The sequence below is a fragment of the Mus musculus genome, chromosome 13, assembly GCF_000001635.26.
Source record: "Mus musculus strain C57BL/6J chromosome 13, GRCm38.p6 C57BL/6J".
NCBI lineage: Eukaryota > Metazoa > Chordata > Mammalia > Rodentia > Muridae > Mus > Mus musculus.
This window is the reverse complement of record NC_000079.6, coordinates 10,225,563-10,239,833: the sequence shown is the minus strand read 5'-3', so window position 1 is coordinate 10,239,833 and position 14,271 is coordinate 10,225,563. Positions and strand designations below refer to the sequence as shown.

Sequence of the window (14,271 nt, the reverse complement as noted above, 5' to 3'; positions counted from 1 at the left end):
TTTGAACCTATTGCTCTATCAACTAATCGTCTTACAGCATTCTGTAATAAACAACTCATGTGCTGCTCTGTATTAGCCCATTATTTCTCATGAAGGAATGAGAAGCAGAGTTAAAATCTAGGATCTGTAGCATCCTGACCATGGAAGTAGCTCCCTGACCACTTTCATTCTGCTTTAATGTAGAAAACCCAGGGTCACTGAAGTCTAAAGGTTAAAAGAGCTTCCCAGATCAAGATAGCTATAGTAGCTTACGTAAGGTGACCAGTTCCTAGACTACTAGTTCAAAGAGTACTTTATATACTAACAGTGCAGGAGGAAATAAACCCCCAATGATGATGCTTTACAAATAAAAAGAGAATGTAAAGATTATGAATATGCTAAGGAATGAAAATAGCCAAAGAGATGCCCCTCTCTATATGTGCACTCTAGATTCCTAGAGATTTAAGGACTATATTGTATATATTATACATGCATACTAAGTTCTCATATTATCATCCTGTCCCCCTCGGTTTTTTTTTTTTTTAGAAACAAGCCTTCTGTGGTTTTCAAAATAAATACCACTTTTACTGACAGCTTCTATCTTTATCTCTCCAGAAGACAGAACCCTGCCATTGTGCATTCCTGCAATCTGGCATTTGGTACAAGGAGGCTGCCCTCCCCTTACAGAACTTGAACCCCCACACTGGAAAAATTGCTCTGCCTCTCCTTGAGACTGGGATGTTCTAAATATATTAATATGATGTTCAGTGAATTGTGGCAATGTCCATTCTCAAGGTTTATGAAGCACACACTAATACTAGATAAATGTGTTTAAGAAAATTCTTATTGTGGAATTTCTTATCCTGAGGCCTTTGGGTGGTGGAGTCAGACAAGAACACAGCCCCTAATATTATGCCTATCCTAATGCTTCTACATCTAGGCTACTTGGCACCATCATCCCAAGGACCTTTCCCCCTAATTTATTAATTGATAAGTTTGTATCCATATAAACCATATATCTGACCCTATCCACCCCCAACTCCTCCCTCCAATATTTTAGAAGCCTCTGAGGCTCTAGACAGGACAGTTTCAGCTGAATCCCTGGGAGTGAAGCTCAGACTTAGGTCTTAAAGCTTCTCAAGAGACTCCTTTGGAAGGCAGGTTGGAAAATCCTGAGCTAAACTTACCTGAAGCCTGAGCTGGGTTCAAAGTGGACTGGAAAGAGGCATAGTCTTCTAGGGAGTGGTTGGGATTGAGTTCAGATACCAGCTTTCCTCACAACTAGTATACTAAAACAAACACAACTCTTTTACCATTCTAGCCTATCTCAGTGTTCATTGAAACAGCCCCTAAGCAAGAGATGCTGACCTAAATTACCCTGTAATTAACCTGATTCACATCTCCTAATAGGATGCTTTTTTCAGTCTTGTACAGCTGAATCTTACTTCCAAATCTATAAAGTCTGGTTAGGGTTGTACCACACATGAATCGCTGACTTTTACTATTAGTAGACAGAGATACGAAGTATCTCTACTTGAGTCAAGAGCTTTAGCCAGGCATAATGGTACACCTGCCCACTGGATGTGACAGCTGACCAGGCATTGGTACTTTCTAGAGACCCCTAGCTAATATGAGGTTCCCCTATACCTTTAGCTAATAAAAGTTTCTCAATACCATGTTTGTGCCATTGTTTCTGTTAAGTGCAAGTATGTGCTCCGTGTGTCAGGCCCGTGTTGAATGAGACTAATCCCTAAACCAGGAACTAAACATGGTATCATTTATTAGACTTTATTTTTCTGTTACATTGTCTTTGCCACCAGTTTTATACCAAGTTTGTTCTGTCCACTGTGGAAGCCATAGTGGTAAAAAAAAAATAGTTTTCACTGTGTCCCTTTGACATCTCCAAACCATAGTGAGTCTTTGATGAAGGCAGTTTTGCTTCATGCTAACAGCCTGCAGAAGACTCACTGTATTTATCCTCGTTTCTCAGATGAAAAGACAGTCGGTTGGATAAAGTTTGCTCAGCAAGGTAACATGGTTAATAAATGACAGAAGTAGAGGAGCCAACCCTAGGATGTTGAATTTTCAAAACCTAAACTGTTGAACAAGAATTGTGAAGACTAGATTTATTTTTAAACCAACTCTTTAAAAAAAAAATCAGTACCAATGTTCATTTGTATCTTTTCATGTTCCCACTCACCTTATCTTCACCAGCCTTCACCTCAACCACCATTGGCATGTTGACTGCTGACAATCGGAGATAATTGAGAGTGTCTTACCAATTGATACTCCTGAAGTCTGGGATGTTTGCTCTCTGCTTCAAGATGAACCGTCACTTTCAATTTTCAGACTCTGTTCAAATGTCAAGCAATTCCCTGTGAAGCTTGGCCTGAGCTCCTGTGTCTGTTAATTACTCTCTCCTCTGTGCTCTTGCATCTCTTGGCAGATACTACAACCCAGAATCCATCACTCACTAAATAATGATTTCTGGTGTTTTAATTAACCTTCATTAGCCTCAGTTTCCCTATCTATACAAAGGATGACAATCAACATACTCCTCTTGGTAGCTTATGAGTATGAAAGGAGACACTTCATCTGTATTGGTTTGACTGACCGTGGTCCCCTGGGCTCGTATGTATGAATATTTGATACCCAGTTTAAGAAAGTGTTAGGGAGGGATTAGGAAGTAATACCTTGTTGGAGGAAGTGTGTCACTGCATGTGAGTTTTGAAATTTCAAAAGCCCATGACATTCCCAGTTTCCCAGTTAGCTTTTTCTGTATCATGATACTCTTTCAAGATATAAGCTTTCAGCTATCACTCCAGAACTATGCCTGCTTGTCTGCTGCCTGATGTCCCCTGCCATGATAGTCATAACCTCTATCCCTCTGGAATTATGAGCCCCGAATTAGACCCTTCTATAATTTGTCTTGGTCATGGGATTTTAACACAGCAATAGAAAATTAAATAAAGCAGAATACAAGATACTTAACTGCATATCACAGAATAAGAATGTGTAAAATTCCAACTATGCCATTCTATTTCATCTCTTTGTTATTAAAGCCCATGCTGCTGTAGGTTCATCAGTGATGCTTGTGAACTTCCCAGCTATGGGTTCTTGGGCAGATTTACAATGTCAGACATATGTTTTTCCTCCTTTAGAACAAGCATTAAACTGAAGCAGAATGTGGCTTGTTATCCTCATAACATATGTGTCATTATTGCATCCATGGGCATATCTTGCCATGCATTTTATTATTGTAGCTTGCCGGGTTCACAGGAGGGTAAGGCTGATGACTCCGCGAGCAGCCTGCTTAGCACCTTCTGCTACTATGAAATCTAGCCAGCAGAGAAGAAGCTTCCTAGTCATGTACTCAAACTCTTAAAAATATTTTCTCCTGCTATAGGATTGCTTTGTAGGAGGGTGGGCATGACGATCTGTAATTTGTATCTCTAGGTTTTGCCAAGTGCTTAGCTCAAAATGGAAACCTGTGAGCTCATGCATGCTTCTCAACTCCTCCATCCCCTAAAGAAGGTCCCACCCAAGGCTGAAATGTGGCTTCAAAGAAAAGTGTATAAGTGATTGACATAAAGAGTCTTTAATAAAGGTCATCCTCTGTTGTTACTTACTGAGCTTTAGAGATACAGAGGCTACAGCTAGGACACAGTCACACACTTTAACATCACTGCTTTCTTTCTCTTATGCTGAGACTATGGCATGTCACCACAGCCCGTGCTGCCATGGTCCCTCTGAGTAGCAGGGTCCTGAAAGATCTTGTGGTCTCATCTCACTGGTGCTTGGCAGACCTGAGTCCTGCAGCTGTACAAGAGCCAGGCTCTCGGAGAGACCTGCTAAGTCCCCCTGCCATGCTTCATTGACAGGGGATGGACTCTTGCCCTGAGTTGGTTCTGTTCACCCTGGACTTTTAGCTGACCATCTGTTTGAAGGCTCAGGACACGGTGATGGCAGAGCAAATGTGGCAGCCACCTATAGATAGCAATGATCAGTTTTGCGATCAGAGAACTGATGTCAAAGCATGATTGGCAGTGTGCCTAGTAGCCTTCATAACAAATAAAACATGTAGATCCTAGGGAATCAGAGGTGAAAGAGAGAAATAAAAGAGCATTAATTTAATTTGAGATAGAGACAAAAATCAAATACTTTTTCTGGAAGACTCCAAGAACCCAACTTGGCTATTTCTCTGCTGATTCAGGCTTAAGGGGGAAAATCTATACTTGTTCCACCCCCTCATCACCTCCCATTCACTTCTGAACTCACTGATGTCTTTTTCTAGTGTCTGATGGGCTGGTTTGGCAAACGCTGCCTTTCAAGAAAAAAAAAAGTTTAAGAAATCATTACTGGGAGATATATGTAAGTCTTGGTTTGCTTGAAAAGGCAATTAACCAGACTGAAGCATGCATGGTGTTTAATGGTAACCAGTTACTAATTCAGAAATGGAAAAATATGAAGTTCCAGCTCTTTCATATAATTCATGTATTTTATATATCAGTAATTACCTGTGACTTTGCTTGGCAATTATCTTTATTTATCTCTATCCACTCACAGTCCATCATTAGAATGCACCTGTCTGCAGATGTCAACATATGATGGATCAAAACTGACTTCAACACTTCAACCATTTTTAAAAAGAACCTTAGCTTATTTATTATTTTTAGTTATGTTTATATGGGGAAGGGGTAAGAGATTTTTAGGAGAATTTTTAATAAATTAGCAGTCGGGTACAAAAAAAAGTACAAAATTTACAACATGCAGAATAATCAACTAGTTGTGTAGAAGAATATAGGCTTTGTGTTCCTTGATTTTAGAACCAGCTATAAGAGGCACCAGTCACAGTCAGGTAGTATTACATCAGGGGAGGCATGCAAACTGAAGGATAGAAAACTCTTTCAATAGCTTGTGGCAATTTTATTCTCATACATTGAGTAAGATAGGTCCTACATGAAAGGACTCGATCGGTATGACATCATTTGCATGGCATTCTGGGAGAAAGTGCAAGTACCAATGTCATTTGTTGGGGCTAGGGTAGTAGTAGAGAGCTGGCACACAGGAACATGACTGGCTTTCTAGGGTGGTGGAGCTGTTTTCTATTTTGACTGTATTTTTACACTTCTGTGTTTGTTGATAAGATCCCTTCAAACCTCACACCAAAAAGGCCGTTTCCTTATGTTAACTATTCCTAAGCAAGCCCAACTGTACAGTCTGAAAAGAGCATTCTGCATTTAATCGTTTGACCAATATCATCAGTGGAGGGAAGAGCCCCAGTTCAGATTCAAGTGACCTGGTCTTCACCACTTACAGACTGAGAGATTTCTTTTTGGTGGGGGGGGGCCAGGGGAGGTGTGGTGGATGACTTAATGTCACTCCTAAATTCCACCTCTCCCATTCCAATCCCTTACATGATGAAGATGTCCTGTATTGAACTGACTTCTGTATTTACATGTAGTTCTCCTTGGGATTATCTTATTTTAAAACAAGTTGTGTATATTCCATCTTAGATCTACTCACTGGCTATGAGACTACGAACCCCAGTTTCTGTGAAACACAGGGGATCCTAACAGTATTAGATTACTGTGAGGATAAGGGCCTGTACATGGAAAGCGCTCGCCCACGTTCTGGGCATGAGCAGGCATGTGAGCAGTGTTAACTGTAACAGTGTGCTTGCTAAGCGGGACTAGGAACAGAGTGAAGGGGAAGAGAAGAGGCAGGAGAAAGCTAAGGAGGAAAGAGAGCAGCAGAAGCACATGAGAGTTCAAATAATGAGCTTATGGCCATGCCTTTCAGGAAGGTTTTACAAGCATCTTTTTCTTTAATTTAAGTGGTTCTTATCCTCAGTGCAATTAGTGAAGATGATAAGTCTTGGTCTGAAAATGACTTTTAATCCTTTCCTCCACCCAAGGCAGACGCCCCGGAAGCCACTTCCTCTGTTGTGTTTGCTGGCCCTTTGCTCAAACTTCTGGCTTTCTTTCTGCATTAACTAAACGCCTCCTCACCCTGTAACGAGAGGGCTTGACCGCCTCTGTACCACATCGGCAGCTCTGATGCATGGGAGAGAGCCCTTTGTCCTCTGTCTGCCAAATGGATATTTCAACCCAATTAGATTATGTTGGAGCTGGATGTAAAATTCAGATAGACTACAGAGATGCTCTAGTTTGTAAGTTATGTATGAAAAAGCACACTGATTTTTTTTTTGTCTAGTTAATTTAACTGTCCTTATTTCAACTTGAGAGGATACAGCCTTTGGAACACCAGCCCAGAGAAAGTAGCATGCATAGAAGTTAATTTTCAGTATGGCTGATCACTTCAAGTTTAATAGCCAATAAATAAGAGCACAAACTGACAGCTGTGTCATTACAAGTGTAAACACACCTATAACCCAGAGCAATTTTAAACAATCTTAGAAATGCCTCCTACTTTCATTGCTCCTGGATCATTTTCCTGAAGTCTTTCTATCTCTTTGATTTATTATTTCCTACCTAGCCACCGAGGACATCCAGGCAAGGTACTAAAATAGTTATTTCAAAAGCCAATAGGATGGCTCAGTGGGTAAAGCTGTTTGCTGCCAAGCCTGATGACCCAAGTTTAATCTCTGTATCCCACATGGCAGAGGGAAAGAACTACAATACCATCTCTAGTGAAATAAGCTTTTAATAATCTTAACAAAGAGAAGGAAAAACCTTTTCATCTAACTCTGTCTGTATAAGAAAATCCAGCTCCATTAGCAATGTGTCTCACTGATCACCGTTTTCCTGGCCACCTAGGTCCTGAGTATGCTTGAACTGGTGCTCTATGAAGTAGGAGACTCTGGGTATGGATAATCCCGAGAGAAAGAGCCAACCCCTCCCACACAGAGAGACCATTCCATTTCCTGATGATCCTTCTTCCTAATCATGCAGTCAAGGTCACTTTTTATGTTTTCCTTGTGACATCGTGCTTTTGATTCCACAGACTTCTGTTAGTTTGCTGTGCCTTTGTTCTGTGATAATGTGATAAGAATAAGGAAAAAAAATCAGTTTCTTCATGAGTTAGCACAGGGGTGAGAGGGTGGGGGTGAGGGCCAGAACTTCCTTCAGATGAACATCTGAAGTTGGGATGAGTGCTCAGTGAGATGTCCTCTAAAAGGTTTACCTTCAGTGTCTCTCTGGACACAGCACTTCTCTGGTCAAATAGTTCACCCTTTTTTAGTAGGAATTTAAGTGTCTTTTCAGTATGTTGACATTTTGTTCATGTGTATGTAGGTACATGCTAGTGTACATGTTAATGTGTATATACACATGTGTACATGATGATGGAACCCAGAAGTCTACCTCAGTTGTCATTTCTGTATCCCAGGGATCTACCTGTCTCTACCTACAAAGCTCTGTGGTTATAAGTGAGTGTACCATGCTGGACTTTTTATGTGAGTAACTGGGACCCCCAGGTTTGCAAGGCAAGTGCTTTACTGGTTGCAGTTTCCCTTCCAGGCCATCCCACTGACGTTTTTACTTTGATAAAACACAGTGTTGTGTGTTAGCTGCTGTTTTTCGTCAGGGTGACTGAATGCATGACAGAAGTGACTTAAGGGAGAAAGGATTTATCTTGGCTCAAAGTTTAGAGGGTAGAGTCTCCTACGGCAGAGAAGGCATGAGGGAAGGTCTCTTCACAAAACCATCACTTTTTTGAAACAGTGGCAGCTTATAGAAGCTTGCTGATATCTCAGCCAATCAGAGAACAAAGACAGCTTAAGGCAGAAGCAGACCAATGTGTAATCTTATAGGGTCCATCTCAGCATCCTCTTCCTGCCAACTAAGCCCCAATTTCTAGAAGATCCAGAGCATCCTCTAATTGCACCTCAAACTGAGGACCAACTGTCACAGACAAACAAGTCCATGGTGGACTTTCTACATTTGAACCATAACATTAACAATGGATCATAAGTGTCCCTTACAGGCCCATGTGCTGAAGACTTATTCTGAAATTTTCCACTCTGGGGGATGGTAGAGTCTTTAAGAAGTAGAACCCAGTGCAAAGTCTTAGAGTAACAGAGGAAGTGTCCTTGAATGGGAGAACAAGACCTCAGCCCAATTCTCTCTCTCTCTCTCTTTCTCTTTCTCTTTCTCTTTCTCTTTCTCTTTCTTTCTCTCTTTCTCTCTTTCTCTCTTTCTCTCTTTCTCTCTTTCTTTCTTTCTCTCTCTCTTTCTTTCTTTCTTTCTTTCTTTCTTTCTTTCTTTCTTTCTTTCTTTCTTTCTTTCTTTCTTTCTTTTCATTTGCCTGCAGAAACAGATTTTCTCTGCCATACTCTCCTACCATGATACACTAAAAAAACAACAGGGCAAACAACTGTGATTGACATCACAAAATTGTGAACCAATTTCTCTATAACTTGTTCTTCTCAGGCATTTGTTATAGTCAGAAATCAGAATGACACCGAAAATGTTGGCATAATTCAACCTCTGCTTGCAGGCAGTCAGCATCATAATGTGGTAGTTGCTTATGACGAGTGGGACGCTGTAAGGTGAACTGTGTCTATTTTAAGTAAAGTAGGTGGTTTAAATGACTGCATTTCAAATCAAACTTCACTTCAGTAACACCCTCCACATGTTTCCATTGCAGTTGGTAAAATAGACTAATAAACAGCTCTTAGTAATGCTAGCCATATTCTGAGAAGTGAGTGGCCATAGTGAGGGTCTTGGATATTACTACTTTAGAAGTTCTTTTAAGCACACATCTGAACTCCATAAGGTTTTCATTCTCTCAGAAAAACCAAGGAACTGAAGAGCTTATCCCCAGCCACACAGTGTGTCCACTAATGTAACAGCAAAGACTGCACTTAGTATTTTATATTCTGTGCTTTTATATATGACATGTCCATGTGTCTTCCATATTTATTAAAGTATTAAGCCATCATATAGGTCTAACAGTTTACATTACACAGTGCTAACTCTTTCCCTTTTGTGGTTAAAAATAGCATCCCATAATCAGCCTCCAAACGCTGACACCATTGCATACACTAGCAAGATTTTGCTGAAAGGACCCTGATATAGCTGTCTCTTGTGAGACTATGCTGGGGCCTAGCAAACACAGAAGTGGATGCTCACAGTCAGCTATTGGATGGATCACAGGGCCCCCAATGGAGGAGCTAGAGAAAGAACCCAAGGAGCTAAAGGGGTCTGCAACCCTATAGGTGGAACAACATTATGAACTAACCAGTACCCCGGAGCTCTTGACTCTAGCTGCATATGTATCAGAAGGTGGCCTAGTTGGCCATCATTGGAAAGAGATAGGCCCATTGGTCTTGCAAACTTTAGATGCTTCAGTACAGGGGAACTCCAAGGCCAAGAAGTGGGAGTGGTTGGGTAGGGGAGTCGGGCGGGGAGGGAGGGTATGGGGGAATTTGGGGATAGCATTGGAAATGTAAATGAGGAAAATACCTAATAAAAAATATTAAAAAATAGCAAGCCACTCACATTCCAATAGAAGATCTCACATCTGAGAATATTTGGGAGGCACAAATTGGTCTTGTTTGGTTTCAAAAGCAAAACAAAACAAAAGAACACAGAGTTGGGTGAGTAGTTGTGGGGATTGGATCTGGGAAAAATAGGGATAGTGATGGTGAATGTAATCAAGGCCTTTGAAAAACTAGCAGAAAAATATAAGAACAACTTCAATTATTGTTTACCCAGCAAATTATCTGTGAAAATAAGCTTAAAGTGATAGTGAGAAAATTTTTATTTTGTTGTCTGAAAATGTCTAGACTTTAGAATTCTATATACTGTGCTTGTGAAATGACTCGGAGGATAAAGTGTTTGTCACGGAGACCTTGACTCCCATAAGCTGTCCTATATGTATGTGTGGGTATATGATGTGATCTCTCTCTGTGTGTCTTTCTGTCTCTATATCTGTCTCTGTCTCTCTTTCTCTCTCTCTCTCTGCAGAGGTTTTCACTAGTCTAGAATTTACTAAACATAATCACTGGTCATTGAGCCCTAAAAATCTTATCTGCTCCCCAGTGCTGCAGTAAAAATACACACCACCATTCCTGGATTTTAACATAGATTCTTGGAGCTAACTGGGGTCTTTATGCTTTTAAGGGAAGTATTGACCATGCTACCTCCTGAGCTCCAAAGCAGATAAAATACTATATGACAAAATATGATATGATTCATATGAATTATAGTAATGAGTTATGTGCCAAATACTGTATCAAAATATTTATACCTCCTAGATTGGAATTCTGAATCAATTAGGCTTTTGTCAAATTAAAGCTATTTTACTGGTTACTTTGAGAACGCCCAAAGCCAAAACGTGTAATCTACTCAGGGAGGACACAGGTGAAAGTTAAGGATGGAGCACAGGAGATGCCTACACATTGACAATGAAATTACACATATTAGGCAGAGCAGATGGATTAGCAGTAGCAACAGAGAGGATGCTCATGGAATAGAGTCAGAGCCAAGAGAACACAGCCCATGAAGATCACATGACAAAGCACACTAGGTGTTTCATGTACACTCAAGCTGTGGATATGATAGAAGTTGGCTTTCACCATCAAATCAGTTGTCAAGACTATAAAACAAACAAACAGAAAAGGCTGGAAATTTTGCTCAGGGACAAATTTTTCCAACTCAAACCCAGGTTTCTTTCAAGCCAAGTTATAATTGGATAGGGAGCTGCTTGGGCATTTTCTCCATTGCCTATGCCTAATTCTCTTCTGGGAGCAAAGTTGGATCCTTGGCATCTTGTCTTCAGCCTCTCACATTTTACTGAGAGCACAAAGCCGGCTCTCTGACAATGATGATAACTGTCTGATGCCTTTTAACTGGAAAGGCCCTACCACATCCTCAGTCTTTCATGTAACACAACCTTTTATGCAACTTCTTTCCTTAGCTTTGCTTGCTGTCCTCTCATCTAGGCCACCTTATTCTGGTCCACTCTTTGCCCTTAAGGGTGGATGAAACTTTTTCAACCGTCTTGAGCATTTGGGGATTGGGGCAATTTCCTGATTTAACTGAAGGATTCCTGCATGGACAGTTGAGACTAGCAAGCCAGATTATATCACAAAGACACAGTCCTCTCAGGGAAGTGTGAATGAAGCCAGAGACCTGTGTGAACCAATGTCTGTGTCCATGTACCAAATATAACTTTATACAGCCTGTTATTTGAAAGTAAGATAACTTGTGCAATTATTTTGACTTGATTAAAAATAGAGAGATGTAAATCCTTTCTTAATTCACAGACTGTTCAGAACCAGACAGGGAGCTCAAGCTTCATGCTCTCCTACTCTGCACCACACAGTACCAAGCTGCTTTTCTCATTGGGTGAACTGTTGGAGCCTCCAAGGCAACTGTTTCCCTCCATTCCGGGATAACTGTTCCTAGCTCCTGATTGCCCATTGTAAGTCCAATATACTGTCATAATTTCATTTTTCGCTGCATTCATGCAGTCCTTCCCCCTGGACATCACAGGATGAGAGAAAGTATCTCAGTTAATAACCAAACTACTGCCTAATCTAGAACTAGAGTGTGTTGTTTTCTCTTGGTAAAATTTCATTGTTTAAGTGTGTCAATCTTTAAAGAGATTTTCTTTTCTTTTTTTTTTTTCTTTTTCTTTTTTTTCTGACTTCTTTTTTATTAGAGATTTTATTTACATTTGAAATGTTATCCCCTTTCCTAGTTTCTCTACCAAAAATCCCCTTATACCTTCCCTCCTTACCCTTCTCCCCAACCCACCCACTCCCATTTCCAGTCCTGGCATTCCCCTCCACTGGGGCATAGAAATTTCATAGGTCCTAGGGCCTCTCCTCCTATTGATGACCAACTAGGCTATCCTCAGCTACATATACAGGGTAGAGCCACATGTCCCACAATGTGTTTTCTTTGATTAGTGGTTTAGTTCCAAGGAGCTCTGGGGGTACTGGTTAGTTCATATTGATGTTCCTCCTATGGGGCTTCAGACCCCTTCAACTCCTCGGGTACTTTCTCTAGCTCCTTCATTGGGGACCTTGTGCTCCCTCCAATGGATGATTGTGAGCATCCACTTCTGTATTTATCAGGCACTGACAAAGGCCCTCAGGAGACAGCTATATCAGGCTCCTGTTATCAGGCTCTTGTTGAAATCTGCCATAGCCATAGCGTCTGGGTTTGGTGGTTGTTTATGGGATGGATCCACAAGTGGAGCAGTCTCTGGATGGTCATTCCTTCAGTCTCTGCTCCTAACTTTGTCTCTATAACTCCTTCCATGAGTATTTTATCCCCCCTTCTAAGAAGGATTCTAAACTTCTGGGCTAATATCCACTTATCAGTGAGTGCATATCATGTGTGTTCTTCTGTTATTGGGTTACCTCACTCAGGATGATATCCTCCAGATCCATCCATGTGTCTAAGAATTTCATAAACTCATTGTTTAAATAGCTGAGTAGTACTCCATTGTGTAAATGTACCACGTTTTCTGTATCCATTCCTCTGTTGAGGGACATCTGGGTTCTTTCAAACTTCTGGCTATTATAAGGCTGCTATGAACATAATGGAGCATGTGTCCTTATATGTTGGAGCATCTTCTGGGTATATGCCCAGGAATGGTATTGCTGGATCTTCTGGTAGAACTATGTCCAATTTTCTGAGGAACCACCAAACTGATTTTCAGAGTAGTTGTACCAGCTTGCAGTCCTACCAGCAATGGAGGAGTGTTTCTCTTTCTCCACAATTTGGATTTCCTCAGATTCTGTTTTTATATCTCCCTTTTCATTTCTGATTTTGTTAATTAGGATATTGTCCCTGTGCCCTCTAGTTAGTCTGGCTAGGAGTTTAACTATCTTGTTGATTTTCTCAAAGAACCAGCTCCTCGTTTGGTTGATTCTTTGATTTCAGTCCTGAGTTTGATTATTTCCTGCAGTCTACTCCTCTTTGGTGAATGTGAGTCCTTTTGTTCTAGAGCTCTCAGGTGTTCTGTCAAGGTGCTCGTGTATGCTCGCTCCAGCTTCTTTTTGAAGGTACTGAGAGCCATGTGTTTTCCTCTTAGGACTGCTTTCATTGTGTCCCATAAGTTTGGGTACGGTGTGTCTTCATTTTCATTAAAGTCTAAAAAGACTAATTTCTTTCTTTATTTCTTCCTTGACCAAGTTATCATTTAGTGGATTGCTGTTCAGCTTCCACCTGTTTGTGGGTTTTCTATTATTTATGTTGTTATTGAAGACCAGCCTTAGTCCATGGTGATCAGATAGGATGCATGGGATTATTTCAATATTTTTGTATCTGCTGAGGCCTGTTTGGTGACTGATTATATGGTGAATTTTGGAGAAGGTACCATGAGGTGCTGAGAATAAGTTATATCCTTTTGTTTTAGGATAAAATGTTCTGTAGATATCTATTAAATCCATTTGTTTCATAACTTCTGTTAGTGTCCATGTGTCTCTGTTTAGTTTCTGTTTCCAGGATCTGTCCATTGGTGAGAGTGGGGTGTTGAAGTCTCCCACTATTATTGTGTGAGGTGTAATGTGTGCTTTGAGTTTTAGCAAAGTTTCTTTAATGAATGTGGATGCCCTTGCATTTGGAGCATAGATGTTCAGAATTGAGAGTTCATCTTGGTAAATTTTGTCTTTAATGTGTAAGAAGTGACCCTCCTTGTCTTTTTGAGAACTTATGTTTAAAGTTGATTTTATTCGCTATTAGAATGGCTACTCCACCTTGTTCCTTGGGACCATTTGCTTGGAAAATTGTTTTGCAGACTTTTACTCTGAGGTAGTGTCTATCTTTTTCCCTGAGGTAGGTTTCCCATATCCAGCAAAATGTTGGTCCTGTTTATGTAACCAGTCTGTTAGTCTATGCCTTTTTATTGGGGAACTGAGTCCATTGATATTAAGAGATATTAAGGAAAAGTCATTATTGCTTCCTGTTAGTTTTGTTGCTAGAGTTGGGGTTCTGTTCATGTGGCTGTCTTCTCTGGGGACTGAGGGGACATCCGTTGTGTTCGAAACCAATGTAGACCAACACTGACCAGCAGGAACTGGAGTTGCTGGTCAGGCAGGTTTCCTGTGTCCCTGCTCCTGCTGGCACAGGCCCTTCACAGTTGTTTTGAACAGATGTTAGATTCCATTCACCAGTGCTCCTAAGATCCTGGGTATGCTAAGGTGCCTGCAGCATGGAGAGTCCTCTGGGGACTGTGGGACCGTCCACTGGGTTTGAGCCTTGAAGAAATTTTCTAATTAAACTAATTTAAACAACTAGCATGTAATTGTTAAAGAACATATTTGAATTCCATTCAAATGATTTTTTTCAAATACTTCATTCTAGTGTGCCC

General features: G+C 40.7%; 1 protein-coding gene across 2 annotated transcripts in view; it reads left to right on the top strand.

Moving 5' to 3' along the window:
• Positions 1-14,271, top strand: part of Chrm3 (cholinergic receptor, muscarinic 3, cardiac) — a 485,577-nt gene that overhangs the window by 121,229 nt on the left and 350,077 nt on the right. The gene's annotated exons all lie outside the window — the stretch shown is intronic.